The following is a 22,668-nucleotide window of genomic DNA, read 5'->3' as shown; positions in this document are numbered from 1 at the left end:
TGTTTTTGGAAATTTCTTCACTGTTTAGGCTCAAATTTGGTTTGCAAGAGATAATCATGTGTTTGGGATGATGAAATGATTGCCTTTCATTATTTCAATTCATGTAATCATTGCGAATATCCCCTATTTCCTTCGGATGACGTTTTCTCTTATTCTGATATTCATCTTTCCATTCACTCGAGTGGAGAGGGGACATGTTTGGATATGGCTTACCTTTCATCATTTGTAGGTCTTTCCATTTAATTTGATCCAAACTTTTTCTATGAAATTTTCAAATCGTTTCGTCAAAACTTCCTTTTTTAAGGAATTCTTATGCGTAATGCATGCTCAAAGAATGTGTTTCAAAATTTTTTGTTTAAAACACTTTTGAGATAATCTTTGAAACAATCTTTCATGTTAATCCGCTTGGGGAAAAGAAGTTTCATTTTTCCAGAAAAATGCTAAAAAATTATTTTTTGGTTTAGAAATAGCTTTCTAGGCTTGGCGAAGATCCCTAGACCTAATTTTGAAATTTTTGAAAATATGACAAAAATGAGCTAAAAATTAGGTGTCAACAGCTGCCCCTCTTTGAGATTGAGCTCGTTAGAGGTTGATCTCAAAGAAAAGGTGACACATGAATTTTTAATCGACTCACTAAACAAGATAAAATGGAAATTTCACAACAACTGATTAGGGTCTTTCCTTTTAAAATTCGTGATCTAATCCAAAGGTTCTCTTTTTGGAACACATTTTGAAAGGTTCTTAATGATTGAGAGAGAGAAACTTACATATTTGTGAGAGTTTCTTTATTGCTCATCCAAGGGCATGAATTGATAGTAGTGATGATTATGATGATTATTCTGACTTCGCGGTTTAAGGACGAACTCACGAACCACGAACACCCGCGGCTTTTCGCCTTAGGACTTGAATTTGCCTAGTGATTCCTCACCAGTAGGACTTTGGATTTGCCTAAGGGTTCCTCACCTATAGGAATTTGAAATTTACCTAGTGGTTCCTAATCTATAGGACTTTGGATATTTGTCTAGTGGCTCTTTGCCAACTAGGACTTGAGATTTGCCTAGTGGTTCCTCACCTATAGGACTTTGAATTTGCCTAGGGGCTCATCGCCTATAGGACTTGGATTTTGCCTAGTGGTTCCTCACCAATAGGACTTGAATATGCCTAAGAGCTCCTCGCATGTAGGACTTTAATTTACCTAGTGGTTCCTCACCAGTAGAACTTGAATTTGCCTAGGGGTTCCTCGCCTGTATGAATTTATAATTTACCTAGTGGTTCCTCACCAGTAGGAATTGAATTTGCCTAGGGGCTCCTCACCTATAATACTTCGAAATTGCCTTGGGGCTCCTCGCCTATAGGACTTGGATTTTGTCTAGTGGTTCCTCACCAATAGGACTTGAATTTGCCTAGGGGCTCCTCGCCTGTAGGATTTTGAATTTTACCTAGTGGTTCCTTGCCAGTAGGAATTGAATTTGCCTAGGTGCTCCTCGCTTGTAGGACTTTAATTTACCTAGTGGTTCCTCCCCAGTAGGACTTGAATTTGTCTAGGGGCTCCTCGCCTGTAGGACTTGTGTAATAGTTTTCTGAAGCTACGGTTTGTGATCACTTACAGAGGGTCAATTTTCCGAGGCTACAAATCCACGATCACTCAGAAAAACTATAACGAGGTCATATTTTAGGCCCAAGAAGTCATCCAAAGCTACAGGTTGCGAACACTTGGTAAGACTATAAAAATCACCATATTCAAAGATGCAAAATCGCGATCACTCATCAGAATCATCACTCAGAGGCTACGAAGTGCAACTTACCTTAGAATATCTGTTTTGCCTAGTAGCTCCTCGCCAAGTAGACTTGAAATTTGCCTAGTGGCTCTTCGCCAAATAGGACTTGAATTTTGGAGACTTGCAATGTAATTCCTAACCCATAGGATTTTGGAAGTTGCCTAAAGGCTCCTAGCCAATAGGACTTGGATTTTGCCTAATGGTTCCTCATCGGTAGGACTTTAGGAAGACTTCAATGAATGCCTTAACTGTGAGTTTTTGTGATTTTGAGGTTTCACTAACCGTGATATGATTTTTAGTTGACCAAAAACTATTTTGAAAAGTAGTTTTGAAATTAATCAAAACCGTTTGAAATATGATTTTTCTTTTAGCTTGCCACAAACTATTTGAAAACTTGGTTTTAAGTTGACCAAAAACTATTTGAAACCTGATTTTGAAATATGCATTCTTTGTATTAAATGCATTTCAGGCAATCAAATTTCCTTTTAAAGGAAGTATTTGAGCAAAATGCTTGCAAATTTTCAAGAAATGCTTGAAATAGTCATTCTGAAGACCTTCGTAAGAAAGGATTTGTTTCAATCTATGAATTTGGTCTTTTCTTCATTTGATTGAAAGGGGACTGATCTGATATCCCTCAATTTTATCTCTCTTAACCAATTCTTAGGCATTCGGAGATATTCGCAATGTATACAATCCAATTGATCCGATAAGGTCTTTCAAAAGGTTGTAATGTTGGCTTGGTCAATGGCCATTCAAAGGATAGGCATTCTGAGGCCAAGAAAAGGATTTCATCATGTCTGACTTCGGGTCTACAAGTTAAGAACCTCGAGGATAAGACAAAATAATATTGCATACACTTCTTTGAGTGATGACTTCCTGTCATGAAATCATATTTTCACTCTCGACATCCCAATCTGAAGAGTCTTTGGGGAGAGACTGTAATGTTGGTATTGGGTAGGCTCAAAGGGCTCAATTGTTTTTGAATTCGGGGTTTTTGTGAAACTGGTAATCTTCTTGGCATCACTACCCTTTTTCTTTGTCCACTGGGGATCTTTTCCTAGCATGAACATAAGAGTCCCCTAAACTTTCATCGAGATTTTTTTTCAATCACTGATTTGTTGTGACTTTTGATTTTTCACAACTTTTGCTTTGCTTTTTACTTGACTTCTGTCATTCTTTGTTTTGAATGCTTTTTCTTTCTTTTCTTTTTGCTCATTTTTCTGGGCATTGGCCTTGCTTTTACCAGGCACACTTCTTTTTCATGCCCCAGACTCCTTTTTCCTTGATCTTTTTGCATTCTAAGGACTCTGTGTTCTGTCCTTTTGTTTTCTATTATTAAAGTGGATCATATGCTCATGCTCCAGTGCAAAGATATGATCACCAACTTGGGGTTCTGAAATGAATATTCAAGCTCAATTGGGCTTGGCCAAAGATAAATGTGTTTGGGGTTATGGAAACGAAATGCTCTTCTTCCTCTTGGGATGTTGTGACCTTCCATATGAATTCATCTAAGGTTATCACAGAAAGATTGATGCAAGTGTATGCAATAAAATCTTTCTTGATCCTATTCTCCATAAATGTCAACCGTGAACCTCCTAATTTGCCCCAGTGTGGGGTGGTTCTTAACAGGGTTGTTTTTGGAAATTTCTTCACCGTTTATGCTCAAATTTGGTTTGCAAGAGATAATCATGTGTTTGGGATGATAAAATGATTGCCTTTCATCATTTCAATTCATGTAATCATTGCGAATATCCCCTATTTCCTTCGGATGAGGTTTTCTCTTATTCTGATATTCATCTTTCCATTCACACGAGTGGAGAGGGGACATGTTTGGATATGGCTTACCTTTCATCATTTGTCGGTCTTTCCATTTAATTTGATCCAAACTTTTTCTATGAAATTTTCAAATCCTTTCGTCAAAACTTCCTTTTTTAAGGAATTCTTATGCGTAATGCATGCTCAAAGAATGTGTTTCAAAATTTTTTGTTTAAAGCACTTTTGAGATAATCTTTGAAACAATCTTTCATGTTAATCCGCTTGGGGAAAAGAAGTTTCATCTTTCCAGAAAAATGCTAAAAAATTATTTTTTGGTTTAGAAATAGCTTTCTAGGCTTGGCGAAGATCCCTAGACCTAATTTTGAAATTTTTGAAAATATGACAAAAATGAGCTAAAAATTAGGTGTCAACAGCTGCCCCTCTTTGAGATTGAGCTCGTTAGAAGTTGATCTCAAAGAAAAGGTGACACATGAATTTTTAATCGACTCACTAAACAAGATAAAATGGAAATTTCACAACAACTGATTAGGGTCTTTCCTTTTAAAATTCATGATCTAATCCAAAGGTTCTCTTTTTGGAAAACATTTTGAAAGGTTCTTAATGATTGAGAGAGAGAAACTTACCTATTTGTGAGAGTTTCTTTGTTGCTCATCCAAGGGCATGAATTGATAGTAGTGATGATTATGATGATTATTCTGACTTCGCGGTTTAAGGACGAACTCACGAACCACGAACGCCCGCGGCTTTTCGCCTTAGGACTTGAATTTGTCTAGTGATTCCTCACCAGTAGGACTTTGGATTTGCCTAAGGGTTCCTCACCTATAGGAATTTGAAATTTACCTAATGGTTCCTAATCTATAGGACTTTGGATATTTGTCTAGTGGCTCTTTGCCAACTAGGACTTGAGATTTGCCTAGTGGTTCCTCACCTATAGGACTTTGAATTTGCCTAGGGGCTCATCGCCTATAGGACTTGGATTTTGCCTAGTGGTTCCTCACCAATAGGACTTGAATATGCCTAAGAGCTCCTCGCCTGTAGGACTTTAATTTACCTAGTGGTTCCTCACCAGTAGAACTTGAATTTGCCTAGGGGCTCCTCGCCTGTATGAATTTAGAATTTAGCTAGTGGTTCCTCACCAGTAGGAATTGAATTTACCTAGGGGCTCCTCACCTATAATACTTCGAAATTGCCTTGGGGCTCCTCGCCTATAGCACTTGGATTTTGTCTCGTGGTTCCTCACCAATAGGACTTGAATTTGCCTAGGGGCTCCTCGCCTGTAGGATTTTGAATTTTACCTAGTGGTTCCTTGCCAGTAGGAATTGAATTTGCCTAGGTGCTACTCGCTTGTAGGACTTTAATTTACCTAATGGTTCCTCCCCAGTAGGATTTGAATTTGTCTAGGGGCTCAGTCGCCTGTAGGACTTGTGTAATAGTTTTCTGAAGCTACGGTTTGTGATCACTTACAGAGGGTCAATTTTCCGAGGCTACAAATCCACGATCACTCAGAAAAACTATAACGAGGCCATATTTTAGGCCCAAGAAGTCATCCAAAGCTACAGGTTGCGAACACTTGGTAAGACTATAAAAATCACCATATTCAAAGATGCAAAATCGCGATCACTCATCAGAATCATCACTCAGAGGCTACGAAGTGCAACTTACCTTAGAATATCTGTTTTGCCTAGTGGCTCCTCGCCAAGTAGACTTGAAATTTGCCTAGTGGCTCTTCGCCAAATAGGACTTGAATTTTGGAGACTTGCCATGTAATTCCTAACCCATAGGATTTTGGAAGTTGCCTAAAGGCTCCTAGCCAATAGGACTTGGATTTTGCCTAATGGTTCCTCATCGGTAGGACTTTAGGAAGACTTCAATGAATGCCTTAACTGTGAGTTTTTGTGATTTTGAGGTTTCACTAACCGTGATATGATTTTTAGTTGACCAAAAACTATTTTGAAAAGTAGTTTTGAAATTAATCAAAACCGTTTGAAATATGATTTTTCTTTTAGCTTGCCACAAACTATTTGAAAACTTGGTTTTAAGTTGACCAAAAACTATTTGAAACCTGATTTTGAAATATGCATTCTTTGTATTAAATGCATTTCAGGCAATCAAATTTCCTTTTAAAGGAAGTATTTGAGCAAAATGCTTGCAAATTTTCAAGAAATGCTTGAAATAGTCATTCTGAAGACCTTCGTAAGAAAGGATTTGTTTCAATCTATGAATTTGGTCTTTTCTTCATTTGATTGAAAGGGGACTGATCTGATATCCCTCAATTTTATCTCTCTTAACCAATTCTTAGGCATTCGGAGATATTCGCAATGTATACAATCCAATTGATCCGATAAGGTCTTTCAAAAGGTTGTAATGTTGGCTTGGTCAATGGCCATTCAAAGGATAGGCATTCTGAGGCCAAGAAAAGGATTTCATCATGTCTGACTTCGGGTCTATAAGTTAAGAACCTCGAGGATAAGACAAAATAATATTGCATACACTTCTTTGAGTGATGACTTCCTGTCATGAAATCATATTTTCACTCTCGACATCCCAATCTGAAGAGTCTTTGGGGAGAGACTGTAATGTTGGTATTGGGTAGGCTCAAAGGGCTCAATTGTTTTTGAATTCGGGGTTTTTGTGAAACTGGTAATCTTCTTGGCATCACTACCCTTTTTCTTTGTCCACTGGGGATCTTTTCCTAGCATGAACATAAGAGTCCCCTAAACTTTCATCGAGATTTTTTTTCAATCACTGATTTGTTGTGACTTTTGATTTTTCACAACTTTTGCTTTGCTTTTTACTTGACTTCTGTCATTCTTTGTTTTGAATGCTTTTTCTTTCTTTTCTTTTTGCTCATTTTTCTGGGCATTGGCCTTGCTTTTACCAGGCACACTTCTTTTTCATGCCCCAGACTCCTTTTTCCTTGATCTTTTTGCATTCTAAGGACTCTGTGTTCTGTCCTTTTGTTTTCTATTATTAAAGTGGATCATATGCTCATGCTCCAGTGCAAAGATATGATCACCAACTTGGGGTTCTGAAATGAATATTCAAGCTCAATTGGGCTTGGCCAAAGATAAATGTGTTTAGGGTTATGGAAACGAAATGCTCTTCTTCCTCTTGGGATGTTGTGAGCTTCCATATGAATTCATCTAAGGTTATCACAGAAAGATTGATGCAAGTGTATGCAATAAAATCTTTCTTGATCCTATTCTCCATAAATGTCAACCGTAAACCTCCTAATTTGCCCCAGTGTGGGGTGGTTCTTAACAGGGTTGTTTTTGGAAATTTCTTCACCGTTTATGCTCAAATTTGGTTTGCAAGAGATAATCATGTGTTTGGGATGATAAAATGATTGCCTTTCATCATTTCAATTAATGTAATCATTGCGAATATTCCCTATTTCCTTCGGATGAGGTTTTCTCTCATTCTGATACTCATCTTTCCATTCACTCGAGTGTATAAGGGACATGTTTGGATATGGCTTACCTTTCATCATTTGAAGGTCTTTCCATTTGATTTGATCCAAACTTTTTCTATGAAATTTTCAAAGACTTTCGTCAAAACTTCCTTTTTTTAAGGAATTCTTATGCGTAATGCATGCTCAAAGAATGTGTGTTTCAAAACTTTTTGTTTAAAGCACTTTTGAGATAATCTTTGAAACAATCTTTCATGTTAATCCGCTTGGGGAAAAGAAGTTTCATTTTTCCAGAAAAATGCTAAAAAATTATTTGTTGGTTTAGAAATAGGTTTCTAGGCTTGGCAAAGATCCCTAGACCTAATTTTGAAATTTTTGAAAATATGACAAAAATGAGCTAAAAATTAGGTGTCAACAGCTGCCCCTCTTTGAGATTGAGCTCGTTAGAGGTTGATCTCAAAGACAAGGTGACACATGAATTTTTAATCGACTCACTAAACAAGATAAAATGAAAATTTCACAACAACTGATTAGCGTATTTGCTTTTGAAATTCGTGATCTAATCCAAATGTTGTCTTTTTGGAACACATTTTGAAAGGTTCTTAATGATTGAGAGAGAGAAACTTACCTGTTTGCGAGAGTTTCTTTGTTGCTCATCCAAGGGCATGAATTGATAGTAGTGATGATTATGATGATTATTCTGATTTCGCGGTTTAAGGAGGAACTCACGAACCAAAAACGCCCGCGGCTTTTCGCCTTAGGACTTGAATTTACCTAGTGGTTCCTCACCAGTAGGACTTTGGATTTGCCTAACGGTTCTTCACCTATAGGACTTTGAAATTTACCTAGTGGTTCCTCATCTATAGGACAATGGATATTTGTCTAGTGGCTCTTCGCCAACTAGGACTTGAAATTTGCCTAGTGGTTCCTCACCTATAGGACTTTGAATTTGCCTAGGGGCTCATCGCCTATAGGACTTGGATTTTGCCTAGTGGTTCTCACCAATAGGACTTGAATTTGCCTAGGGGGTCCTCGCCTATAGGACTTTAATTTACCTAGTGGTTCCTCACCAGTAGGACTTGAATTTTCCTTGGGGCTCCTCACCTATAGGACTTCGAAATTGCCTAGGGGCTCCTCGCCTATAGGACTTGGATTTTGTCTAGTGGTTCCTCACCAATAGGACTTGAATTTGCCTAGGGGCTCCTCGCCTGTAGGATTTTGAATTTTACCTAGTGGTCCCTTGCCAGTAGGAATTGAATTTGCCTAGGGGCTCCTCGCCTGTAAAATTTTAATTTACCTAGTGGTTCCTTACCACTAGGACTTGAATTTGTCTAGGGGCTCCTCGCCTGTAGGACTTGTGTAATAGTTTTCTGAAGCTACGGTTTGTGATCACTTACAGAGGGTCAATTCTCCGAGGCTACAAATCCACGATCACTCAGAAAAACTATAACGAGGCCATGTTTTAGGCCCAAGAAGTCATCCAAAGCTACAGGTTGCGAACCCTTGGTAAGACTATAAAAATCACCATATTCAAAGCTGCAAAATCGCGATCACTCATGAGAATCATCACTCAGAGGCTACGAAGTGCAACTTACCTTAGAATATCTGTTTTGTCTAGTGGCTCCTCGCTAAATAGACTTCAAATTTGCCTAGTGGCTCTTCGCTAAATAGGACTTGAATTTTGGATACTTGCCATGTAATTCCTAACCCGTAGGATTTTGGAAGTTGCCTAAAGGCTCCTAGCTAATAGGACTTTGATTTTGCCTAATGGTTCCTCACCGGTTGGACTTTAGGAAGACTTCAATGAATGCATTAACTGTGAGTTTTTGTGATTTTGAGGTTTCACTAACCTTGATATGGTTTTTAGTTGACCAAAAACTATATTGAAAAGTAGTTTTAAAATTAATCAAAACCGTTTGAAATATGGTTTTTCTTTTAGCTTGCCACAAACTATTTGAAAACTTGATTTTAAGTTGACCAAAAACTATTTGAAACCTGATTTTGAAATATGCATTCTTTGTATTAAATGCATTTCAGGCAATCAAATTTCCTTTTAAAGGAAGTATTTGAGCAAAATGCTTGCAAATTTTCAAGAAATGCTTGAAATAATCATTCTGAAGACCTTCGTAAGAAAGGATTTGTTTCAATCTATGAATTTGCTCTTCTCTTCATTTGATTGAAAGGGGACTGATCTGATATCCCTCAATTTTCTCTCTCTTAACCAATCCTTAGGCATTCGGAGATATTCGCAATGTATACAATCCAATTGATCCGATAAGGTCTTTCAAAAGGTTGTAATGTTGGCTTGGTCAATGGCCATTCAAAGGATAGGCATTCTGAGGCTAAGAAAAGGATTTCATCATGTCTGACTTCGGGTCTACAAGTTAAGAACCTCGAGGATAAGACAAAATAATATTGCATACACTTCTTTGAGTGATGACTTCCTGTCATGAAATCATATTTTCACTCTCGACATCCCAATCTGAAGAGTCTTTAGGGAGAGATTGTAATGTTGGTATTGGGTAAGCTCAAAGGGCTCAATTGTTTTTGAATTCGGGGTTTTTGTGAAATTGATAATCTTCTTGGCATCACCACCCTTTTTCTTTGTTCACTGGGGATCTTTTCTTAGCATGAACACAAGAGTCCCCTAAACTTTCATCGAGATTTTTTTTCAATCACTGATTTTTTGTGACTTTTGATTTTTCACAACTTTTGCTTTGCTTTTGACTTGACTTCTGTCGTTCTTTGTTTTGAATGCTTTTTCTTTCTTTTCTTTTTGCTCATTTTTCTGGGTATTGGCCTTGCTTTTACCAAGCACACTGCTTTTTCATGCCCCAGACTCCTTTGTCCTTGATCTTTTTGCATTCTAAGGACTTTGTGTTCTGCCCTTTTGTTTTCTATTTATTAAAGTGGATCATATGCTCATGCTCCAGTGCAAAGAGATGATCACCAACTTGGGGTTCTGAAAAGAATATTCAGGCTCAATTGGGCTTTGCCAAAGATAAATGTGTTTAGGGTTATGGAAACGAAATGCTCTTCTTCCTCTTGGAATGTTACTCCCCGAACCCCCATCGCGCTCGCGACATCCCACTCTGGTCGAATAGTTGCGACGTCCCAGGAACATCGCCGACCCAACCCAAATAGCAGAGCCACATGCGGAAACGGATATCAAAACCCCGGACAAAAGATGACGACAGTGGGGGTCTGAAAGTGGTGGTTATACAACCATGAGACGAATCTCAATAAGTGTACAACCCCAAACCCCACGTAGGCACTTACGTACTGCCAGACAAAAACACGCATACACACGACAATCAATCAAACTAACAACCATACACGACCCTACCTGGAATCCATCATACACGTCCCTGCACGTTAGACAATAACACAGCCAACATATTGCAGCAAAGCATCACAACCGAGCGCGTGCCTCGATTATAAGGCAAAACCTACTTGGACACGTCTCATACCATGCCTAGCAGATTTTACTCCATAATCGAGCACCACAATACGCGATACAAACCACACTCGCACACTGACTCACACCACACATCACTTTCGCAAACCTCGCACCTCAAGCCTATTCCTGCTCATTCTCAATCTTCCACCACTACCGCGCCCGCGTAAAACGCATCAGGCCAACGGTCTTCTGACCTCGTCAGGCATCGTCACCCCGTCGGGCAGGGCATCGTCACCTCGTCAGGGACGGCATTGTCCCGCGTAAACGTACACGCCTCAGGATGGGATCCTACACACACTCTCCTTCTACCGCGCCCGCGTAAAACGCATCAGGCCAACGGTCTTCTTACCACGTCAGGCATCGTCACCCCGTCGGGCCGGGCATCGTCACCTCGTCAAAGACGGCATCGTCCCGCGTAAACGAACATGCCTCAGGACGGATCCTTTACAACAAATCCTACATTTCCATACACTCCTTCCACTCAAACCACTCTACACACGGCCACCGACACACCATCACACACAATCTCACACCTCATACACACTCCACAAATGCTTATTCTCGTTACACAAGCACATCACGCCGCCACATACACTTGGCATGCAACCTCAATGCACAATAACATCGGCACACCTCACGATCACACTCATGGCACACACGGCCATACTCAGCATACACGGTCACACACACACGGCACACCACCACATCACATTCAGCCCAATACACAAACCAAAACCAGCCAATAACAACAAACAATACAAATACCCCAATAAGCCCAATCAAGCCGTAACAATCCCAATCCATCACACCAATTCACCCCGATCGTTCCACAACATCACAGCCATTATCGAGCCTCCAAATCCTCACAAATTTCTTCGCCAAATCAATCCCTAAATCAGCCCACGACAACCAAATACCAGCCTTCATCTCAGCCCCAAAACAGCCACATAAACCCCTAAACCGAACCCTAAACATGTCCTACGATACCTGAAGTCCTAAGTAGTTTTTGGGGAAGACACTTACCTAAGAAAAATAGGGCAACTCGGCTGGACAGAGGCGGGGACAGCCGGAGCAGCAGCAGCAGCGTCGCCGGCGGCCAGGCGGGCGTGCGGCTGCTCCACGGCGAGCGGGTGGCTGGCGGGTGGCTGGCGGGCGGCGTCCTGGTCGTACAGGACAGGGGAGGACGGCCAAAGGTGGCTCGGCGGTGGCTGGGCTTGATCGGAACAGTAAAATAGAGGGAGAGAGGGAGACGGGCGGTGATGATGCTTGGCCGGAAAAGAGGAGGAGCGGCAGCGGGCGGATGGCTTGGCTAGGCGGCGACCGGCGGCGGCGAGCTGGTGGCCGGCCAAGGGGAATTCACGCACGGGGGAGGGGAGAGAGAGACCGATCGGTGGGGAGGGGTTTCTGGCCGAATGAGGGAGGACAGAGAGAGGGCCGGTCCAAGGTGGTCAAATAGGGTGGCTGGTGGCGACACTTGTCGCGATCCTACGCGATTTCCTATTTTGCCCTTGATCCAACGGTCCTCGTTTGTCCATATCCAATAATTGAGGGGCAAAAGCATCCAAGGTCCAATAATTGAGCTGAAATTCTAATTTAATAATTCTCAATTCTCTAGTCCAAACTTCGGAATACTCAGTACCGGGTCCAAGGGCAAAATAGTAATTTTTTCGCCCCGGGCCGAAATTTCATTTTTCGACCGTACTAACCAAAAATGTGAGTGGCCAACATAATATGGCGTCGGAATCGCGAAAATAGCTTCTTAAGCCCTCGAAAATCGACTGCAAAGTCCTAGGGAATAAAATAATATTATTTTCACTTCCAAGCCAAAATTCTAATTTTTAACCGTAACCACTCCAAATATGCGTGGCCACCCTAAAATGACATCGGCCTCGAAAAATAATCTCATACGGCCTCAGAATCAACGTCGGGGTCTCGAGGGGCAAAATCGTAATTTTTCCGGTCTCGAACCGAAATCCATTTTTTTTGCAGAAATGGGTGGCCCCAAGATTGGCCAAGCCAAAAACGTCATCGGCCGCTCAAAATTGTCACTTTCAAAATTCTCGATTCCCGAGCCCGAATTCCAAGAAATGACTAAAATCGAACAATCGCGACTTTAGCTTATCTCTGGCTAACGGGTGGCTAATTGGGATTACGCGTTCTCGACCCGTGACCGACACTAATTCAAATCACGTTTAAGTTTACTCTACCCAGGATGACCTCGGTTGTCATATAATTGCGAGGGTCTATCACTAGTTCCCTTCGAACACGATCAATCAAATAGACCGGTCTCTGTTGGCCCAAAACATTCCCTCGTCAATCGATATGGTCGAAGGTCAAACCCAGGTCGAGTCCTTTGGTCGTGCGAACTCAATCCCGTAATAGCCCTACCCTTACGGTTAGCATCCCGAGAATGCGCTGTTCTGGGCGAGATCTCACTATAGTGCATTGATCAATATTCATTTCCTAAATCCCGGAAAAAGGATCGAAAATTCAGACTGTTACAATTCTTCCCCCCTAATAAAAATTTCGTCCTCGAAATTTACAGCTATCCTCAGCTATCCAACCAGATGGGGGTGATGACGTCTCATTGTTCCTTTCTCCCAAATGGTACCTTCTGTCCCGTAATAATCTCAAACATCTTTGACCAATGGGACCGTCTTAATCCTTGAAACGGGTTCCTTCCCATTTGCCCCTAAAATCCAATATACCAAGTTCCCAACATATCTTTTCAAATCTGTATAGTCCGTCCAGACTGGCCGATAAAAATCTTTCCTTTAAATTCCGTCAACAACGCAACTATCGAGGTTCCTCCTCGACTCCTTACAACCTCAAATCTAAGGTGTCCAGCCAGACTAAACTGAATCACCCTGATGCTGCATTCCATTATAGCATTCTGCTTACCTATCAACCCACACCCTCAATCATTTCCAAAACCACACATAACCAACATAGCCGAATCTATCCAGCTTTCTACACCACCAAAACCATTTCACAGTCTGAACATCCCAACAACATGCATATCTTATTCATTAACAATACAGTCACACACACTTACACTTTCAAAAACAGTTTCAATCCAGCTAATATAACAAATCAAGCAGACATAAATGAGTACGACGCCCCCAAATCCATAAAACAGAAGTCACATAATTATGCAGAGAAACCATACCTGTACTTTCGCCTGGCATATTCTCAATTCCCTTCCGCGTCAGGGCGTACACTCGTCCTTGTGCCGGCGGCCTATTCAAACTAGTCGGCAGGGCTGCACTAGTCGGATTCCCAATCCGAGGTGTCTGCACTGACGGGGGTGGTCGAACTTGAAGATTCGGAAAATTCCTTATGTGGTGCCCCATTCCACCACACCCAAAACATGCACCAGTCACACTTGGGCAGGGACCATTCCCATGGTGTCTCCCACATCGTCTACAGGCTAAATTAGACGGATGCGTCAACTTCCAAATACTCCTTCTTGCCGGAGGGACAAAACATCGGTTTTCCATCATCGGTCTTTTCCCTTGCTGACGATCATCCCTGGCTGAGGTATACTGCGATCCAGAAGCAGTGGCTCTATCCGTCATATCCTGTTCGATAATCTGAGCCCGCCTATACATTTCTCCATAATCTTTAATGTCGACCGATAATATCTGACTCCGAAGATCCGGCTTCAATCGGTCCCGGAATCTTCGAGCCCTATCCCGTGGATTTTCTACCATTGTCGGGGCAAACTTTGCCAACCTCGCAAACTCTGCTTCATATTGATCAACTGTCATCTGACCTTGGCGTAACCGCATAAATTCCATCAACTTCTTTTCCTAGGCGTTCTCCGAAAAATACTTCTCATAGAAACTCTCAACAAACGCAGCCCAAGTCTGGGCCATTCCTTCTGGAAATACTCTACCTTCAGTGGCCTTCCACCAATCATGGGCATTTTCCTGTAACTGATATACCGCCAACGTTACTTTCTCCTCATCGGTGCACCCCAAAACTTTAAAAGTTTTCTCTAATGATTCCACCCATCTCGGTGCAGTCTCGGGGTCACCATTACCATGAAACTGAGGCGGTTTCAACTTTATGAATTGTTCCACTAATTGGGGCATCTGTCTCACTCCTGCTGGTTGAACTTGCCCTTGCTGGGCTTGATTTCCTCCATCACCAGCAATCGGTGCGGCCTCAGCAGCCTGAGCGGTCGCATTATCTCGCTCTTGAGCTTGCCTGTCCAACATATTCCCAATCCTCTCTAATACTCTGAGGACTCCTTCCATACGCGGATCTTCCGCAGGTACAACATTAGCTCTGGGGTCCCCTGCAGCTCCAGCATCAACTCCAGGGTTTCCTACCGTTCTAGCACCCATATCAATGTCCTCTACAACTCTAGCCCGAGCACGACCTCTACCTCTTGTTCCTCTCCCAGCGCCCCTTCTTGGGACTCTTCCTACTCCTTTTCCTTCGCTGCTCATCGTATCAGCCTCCTACTACTCTCCTACCTGCTATAAGTCCACACTGGTATCAGGGACCTAGGCCAACTACACTAGTCCAAGCTCTAGGCACAAAACTCGACAACCAACGCTCAGCAACCGACAGCCAACTATCAACCAATCACATAACCCTAAACCAATATCACCAAGCAACCAATAGGGTTCCCGTACTCACCTCTAGTCCTGCCGCACCTTCGTCTCAAACAACATCATAACCACAACAAACCACTCAACAATCACAGGCGCTTACTCACAAGACATGCATGATCAACATAAAAATGCGTTCTACGAAGGGCTCCCTAACTTACTACCCTGAAGTCGTCGCTCCTTATCACTCCAGGCCTCGACCTTACCGGTATCGAGTTAGCCTTGCTCTGATACCAATTCAAATGGGGATGTCACGCCCCGAACCCCCATCGAGCTCGCGACATCCCACTCTGGTCGAATAGTTGCGACGTCCCAGGAACATCGCCGACCCAACCCAAATAGCAGAGCCACATGCGGAAACGGATATCAAAACCCCGGACAAAAGATGACGACAGTGGGGGTCTGAAAGTGGTGGTTATACAACCATGAGACGAATCTCAATAAGTGTACAACCCCAAACCCCACGTAGGCACTCACGTACCGCCAGACAAAAACACGCATACACACGACAATCAATCAAACTAACAACCACACACGACCCTACCTAGAATCCATCATACACGTCCCTGCACGTTAGACAATAACACAGCCAACATATTACAGCAAAGCATCACAACCGGGCACGTGCCTCGATTATAAGGCAAAACCTACTTGGACACGTCCCATACCATGCCTAGCAGATTTTACTCCATAATCGAGCACCACAATACGCGATACAAACCACACTCGCACATTGACTCACACCACACATCACTTTCGCAAACCTCGCACCTCAAGCCTATTCCCGCTCATTCTCAATCTTCCACCACTACCGCGCCCGCGTAAAATGCATCAGGCCAACGGTCTTCTGACCTCGTCAAGCATCGTCACCCCGTCGGGCCGGGCATCGTCACCTCGTCAGGGACGGCATCGTCCCGCGTAAACGTACACGCCTCAGGATGGGATCCTACACACACTCTCCTTCTACCGCGCCCGCGTAAAACGCATCAGGCCAACAGTCTTCTTCCCACGTCAGGCATCGTCACTCCATCGGGCCGGGCATCGTCACCTCGTCGGGACGGCATCGTCCCGCGTAAACGAACACGCCTTAGGACGGATCCTTTACAACAAATCCTACATTTCCATACCCTCCTTCCACTCAAACCACTCTACACACGGCCACCGACACACCATCACACATAATCTCACACCTCATACACACTCCACAAATGCATATTCTCGTTACACAAGCACATCACGCCGCCACATACACTTGGCATGCAACCTCAATGCACGATAACATCGGCACACCTCACGATCACACCCATGGCACACACGGCCATACTCAGCATACACGGTCACACACACACGGCACACCACCACATCACATTCAGCCCAATACACAAACCAAAACCAGCCAATAACAACAAACAATATAAATACCCCAATAAGCCCAATCAAGCCATAACAATCACAATCCATCACACCAATTCACACCGATCGTTCCACAACATCACAGCCATCATCGAGCCTTCAAATCCTCACAAATTTCTTCGGCAAATCAAGCCCCAAATCAGCCCACGACAACCAAATACCAGCCTTCATCTCAGCCCCAAAACAGCCACATAAACCCCTAAACCGAACCCTAAACATGTCCTACGATACCCGAAGTCCTAGGTAGTTTTTGGGGAAGACACTTACCTAAGAAAAACAGGGCAACTCGATTTGGATAGAGGTGGGAACAGCCCGAACAGCCCGATGGCAGCAAAGAAGCGTTTGCCGGCCAGCCGGCGGGCGTGCGGGCTTTCCACGGCGGGCGGGTGGCTGGCGGGCGGCTCACGGGCGGCTGGAGGCGGCGTCCTGGTCGTACAGAACAGGGGAGGGCGGCCAAAGGTGGTTCGGCTGTGGTTGGGCTTGATCGGAACAGTAAAACAGAGGGAGAGAGGGAGACGGGCGGTGATGATGCTTGGCCCGGAAAAAGAGGAGGGCGGCGGGGCGGATGGGTGGGAGCGGCGGCCGTGCGGCGAGTGGCCGGCCAAGGAACTCGCGCACGGGGGAGGGGAGAGAGAGACCGATCGGTGGGGAGGGGTTTCTGGCCGAATGAGGGAGGACAGAGAGAGGGCCGGTCCAAGGTGGTCAAATAGGGTGGCTGGTGGCGACACTTGTCGCAATCCTACGCGATTTCCTATTTTGCCCTTGATCCAACGGTCCTCGTTTGTCCATATCCAATAATTGAGGGGCAAAAGCATCCAAGGTCCAATAATTGAGCTGAAATTCTAATTTAATAATTCTCAATTCTCCAGTCCAAAATTCGGAATACCCAGTACCGGGTCCAAGGGCAAAATAGTAATTTTTTCGCCCCGGGCCGAAATTTCATTTTTCGACCGTACTAACCAAAAATGTGAGTGGCCAAAATAATATGGCGTCGGAATCACGAAAATAGCTTCTTAAGCCCTCGAAAATCGACTGCAAAGTCATGGGGAATGAAATAATATTATTTTCACTTTTGAGCCAAAATTCCAATTTTTGACCGTAACCACTCCAAATATACGTGGCCACCCTAAAATGACATCGGCCTCAAAAAATAATCTCATACGGCCTCAAAATCAACGTCGGGGTCCCGAGGGGCAAAATCGTAATTTTTCCGGTCTCGAACCGAAATCCATTTTTTTGCAGAAATGGGTGGCCCCAAGATTGGCCAAGCCAAATACGTCATCGGCCGCTCAAAATTGTCACTTTCAAAATTCTCGATTCCCGGGCCCGAATTCCAAGAAATGACTAAAATCGAACAATCACGGCTTTAGCTTATCTCTGGCTAACGGGTGGCTCATTGGGATTACGCGTTCTCGACCCGTGACCGACATTAAGTCAAATCACGTTTAAGTTTACTCTACCCAAGATGACCTCGGTTGTCATATAATTGCGAGGGTCTGTCACTAGTTCCCTTCGGACACAATCAATCAAATAGACCGGTCTCTGTTGGCCCAAAACATTCCCTCGTCAATCGATATGGTCGAAGGTCGAACTCAGGTCGAGTCCTTTGGTCGTGCGAACTCAATCCCGTAATAGCCCTATCCCTACGGTTAGCATCCCGAGAATGCACTGTTCCGGGCGAGATCTCACTATAGTGCATTGATCAATATTCATTTCCTAAATCCCGGGAAAAGGATCGAATATTCAGACTGTTACATGGGATGTTGTGAGCTTCCATATGAATTCATCTGAGGTTATCACAGAAAGATTGATGCAAGTGTATGCAATAAAATCTTTCTTGATCCTATTCTCCATAAATGTCAACCGTGAACCTCCTAATTTGCCCCAGTGTGGGGTGGTTCTTAACATGGTTGTTTTTGGAAATTTCTTCACCGTTTAGGCTCAAATTTGGTTTGCAAGCGATAATCATGTGTTTGGGATGATGAAATGATTGCCTTTCATCATTTCAATTCATGTAATCATTGAAGATATCCCATATTTCCTTCATATGAGGTTTTCTCTCATTCTGATACTCATCTTTCCATTCACTCGAGTGTATAGGGGGGGACATGTTTGGATATGGCTTACCTTTCATCATTTGAAGGTCTTTCCATTTGATTTGATCCAAACTTTTTCTATGAAATTTTCAAAGCCTTTCGTCAAAACTTCCTTTTTTAAGGAATTCTTATGCGTAATGCATGCTCAAAGAATGTGTGTTTCAAAACTTTTTGTTTAAAGCACTTTTGAGATAATCTTTGACACAATCTTTCATGTTAATCCGCTTGGGGAAAAGAAGTTTCATTTTTCTAGAAAAAATGCTAAAAAATTATTTTTTGATTTAGAAATAGGTTTCTAGGCTTGGCGAAGATCCCTAGACCTAATTTTGAAATTTTTGAAAATATGACAAAAATGAGCTAAAAATTAGGTGTCAACAGCTGCCCCTCTTTGAGAATGAGCTCGTTAGAGGTTGATCTCAAAGACAAGGTGACACATGAATTTTTAATCGACTCACTAAACAAGATAAAATGGAAATTTCACAACAACTGATTAGGGTCTTTGCTTTTAAAATTCGTGATCTAATCCAAATGTTCTCTTTTTGGAACACATTTTGAAAGGTTCTTAATGATTGAGAGAGAGAAACTTACCTGCTTGCAGAGTTTCTTTGTTGCTCATCCAAGGGCATGATTGATAGTAGTGATGATTATGATGATTATTCTGATTTCGCGGTTTAAGGACGAACTCACGAACCCCGAACGCCCGCGGCTTTTCGCCTTAGGACTTGAATTTGCCTAGTGGTTCCTCACCAGTAGGACTTTGGATTTGCCTAGGAGTTCCTCACCTATAGGACTTTGAAATTTACCTAGTGGTTCCTCATCTATAGGACTTTAGATATTTGTCTAGTGGCTCTTCGCCAACTAGGACTTGAAATTTACCTAGTAGTTCCTCACCTATATGACTTTGAATTTACCTAGGGGCTCATCGCCTGTAGGACTTTAATTTACCTAATGGTTCCTCAGCAGTAGGACTTGAATTTGCCTAGGGGCTCCTCACCTGTAGGAATTTAGAATTTACCTAGTGGTTCTTCACCAGTAGGAATTGAATTTGCCTAGGGGCTCCTCACCTATAGGACTTCGAAATTGCCTAGGGGCTCCTCGCCTATAGGACTTGGATTTTGTCTAGTGGTTCCTCATCAATAGGACTTGAATTTTCCTAGGGGCTCCTCGCCTGTAGGATTTTGAATTTTACTAAGTGGTTCCTTGCCAGTAGGAATTGAATTTGCCTAGGGGCTCCTCGCCTGTAGGACTTTAATTTACCTAGTGGTTCCTCACCAGTAGGACTTTGGATTTGTCTAGGGGCTCCTCGCATGTAGGACTTGTGTAATAGTTTTCTAAAGCTACTGTTTGTGATCACTTACAGAGGGTCAATTCTCCGAGGCTACAAATCCACGATCACTCAGAAAAACTATAACGAGGCCATGTTTTAGGACCAAGAAGTCATCCAAAGCTACAGGTTGCGAACACTTGGTAAGACTATAAAAATCACCATATTCAAAGCTGCAAAATCGCGATCACTCATGAGAATCATCACTCAGAGGTTACGAAGTGCAACTTACCTTAGAATATCTGTTTTGCCTAGTAGCTCCTCGCCAAATAGACTTCAAATTTGCCTGGTGGCTCTTCGCCAAATAGGACTTGAATTTTGGAGACTTGCCATGTAATTCCTAACCCGTAGGATTTTGGAAGTTGCCTAAAGGCTCCTAGCCAATAGGACTTGGATTTTGCCTAATGGTTCCTCAACGGTAGGACTTTAGGAAGACTTCAATGAATGCCTTAACTGTGAGTTTTTGTGATTTTGAGGTTTCACTAACCTTGATATGGTTTTTAGTTGACCAAAAACTATTTCGAAAAGTAGTTTTGAAATTAATCAAAACCGTTTGAAATATGGTTTTTCTTTTAGCTTGCCACAAACTATTTCAAAACTTGGTTTTAAGTTGACCAAAAACTATTTGAAACCTGATTTTGAAATATGCATTCTTTGTATTAAATGCATTTCAGGCAATCAAATTTCCTTTTAAAGGAAGTATTTGAGCAAAATGCTTGCAAATTTTCAAGAAATGCTTGAAATAATCATTCTGAAGACTTTCGTTAGAAAGGATTTGTTTCAATCTATGAATTTGGTCTTTTCTTCATTTGATTGAAAGGGGACTGATCTGATATCCCTCAATTTTATCTCTCTTAACCAATCCTTAGGCATTCGGAGATATTCGCAATGTATACAATCCAATTGACCCGATAAGGTCTTTCAAAAGGTTGTAATGTTGGCTTGGTCAATGGCTATTCAAAGGATAGGCATTCTGAGACCAAGAAAAGGATTTCATCATGTCTGACTTCGGGTCTACAAGTTAAGAACCTCGAGGATAAGACAAAATAATATTGCATACACTTCTTTGAGTGATGACTTCCTGTCATGAAATCATATTTTCACTCTCGACATCCCAATCTGAAGAGTCTTTGGGGAGAGATTGTAATGTTGGTATTGGGTAGGCTCAAAGGGCTCAATTGTTTTTGAATTCAGGGTTTTTGTGAAACTGGTAATCTTCTTGGCATCACCACCCTTTTTCTTTGTCCACTGGAGATCTTTTCTTAGCATGAACACAAGAGTCCCCTAAACTTTCATCGAGATTTTTTTTCAATCACTGATTTGTTGTGACTTTCGATTTTTCACAACTTTTGCTTTGCTTTTGACTTGACTTATGTCATTCTTTGTTTTGAATGCTTTTTCTTTCTTTTCTTTTTGCTCATTTTTCTCGGCATTGGCCTTCCTTTTACCAGGCACACTGCTTTTTCATGCCCCAGACTCCTTTGTCCTTGATCTTTTTGCATTCTAAGGACTCTGTGTTCTGCCCTTTTGTTTTCTATTTATTAAAGTGGATCATATGCTCATGCTCCAGTGCAAAGCGATGAACACCAATTTGGGGTTCTGAAATGAATATTCAGGCTCAATTGGGCTTTGCCAAAGATAAATGTGTTTGGGGTTATGAAAACGAAATGCTCTTCTTCCTCTTGGGATGTTGTGAGCTTCCATATGAATTCATCTGAGGTTATCACAGAAAGATTGATGCAAGTGTATGCAATAAAATCTTTCTTGATCCTATTCTCCATAAATGTCAACCGTGAACCTCCTAATTTGCCCCAGTGTGGGGTGGTTCTTAACATGGTTATTTTTGGAAATTTCTTCACCGTTTAGGCTCAAATTTGGTTTGCAAGAGATAATCATGTGTTTGGGATGATGAAATGATTGCCTTTCATCATTTCAATTGATGTTATCATTGCGAATATCCCATATTTCCTTCGGATGAGGTTTTCTCTAATTCTGATACTCATCTTTCCATTCACTCGAGTGTATAGGGGACATGTTTGGATATGGCTTACCTTTCATCATTTGAAGGTCTTTCCATTTGATTTGATCCAAACTTTTTCTATGAAATTTTCAAAGCCTTTCGTCAAAACTTCCTTTTTTAAGGAATTCTTATGCGTAATGCATGCTCAAAGAATGTGTGTTTCAAAACTTTTTGTTTAAAGCACTTTTGAGATAATCTTTGAAACAATCTTTCATGTTAATCCGCTTGGGGAAAAGAAGTTTCATTTTTCCCGAAAAATGCTAAAAAATTATTTTTTGGTTTAGAAATAGGTTTCTAGGCTTGGCGAAGATCCCCAGACCTAATTTTGAAAGTTTTGAAAATATGACAAAAATGAGCTAAAAATTAGGTGTCAACAGCTGCCCCTCTTTGAGATTGAGCTTGTTAGAGGTTAATCTCAAAGACAAGGTGACACATGAATTTTTAATCGACTCACTAAACAAGATAAAATGGAAATTTCACAACAACTGATTAGGGTCTTTGCTTTTGAAATTCGTGATCTAATCCAAATGTTCTCTTTTTGGAACACATTTTGAAAGGTTCTTAATGATTGAGAGAGAGAAACTTACCTGTTTGTGAGAGTTTCTTTGTTGCTCATCCAAGGGCATGATTGATAGTAGTGATGATTATGATGATTATTCTGATTTCGCGGTTTAAGGACGAACTCACGAACCCCGAACGCCCGCGGCTTTTCGCCTTAGGACTTGAATTTGCCTAGTGGTTCCTCACCGTGGGACTTTGGATTTGCCTAG

This window comes from Syzygium oleosum, unplaced genomic scaffold (assembly GCF_021117445.2).
Source record: "Syzygium oleosum isolate NSW1041296 unplaced genomic scaffold, Sole_v2.1 Sole_v2.58, whole genome shotgun sequence".
Taxonomy (NCBI): domain Eukaryota; kingdom Viridiplantae; phylum Streptophyta; class Magnoliopsida; order Myrtales; family Myrtaceae; genus Syzygium; species Syzygium oleosum.
Note: the sequence above shows the minus strand (reverse complement) of the source record.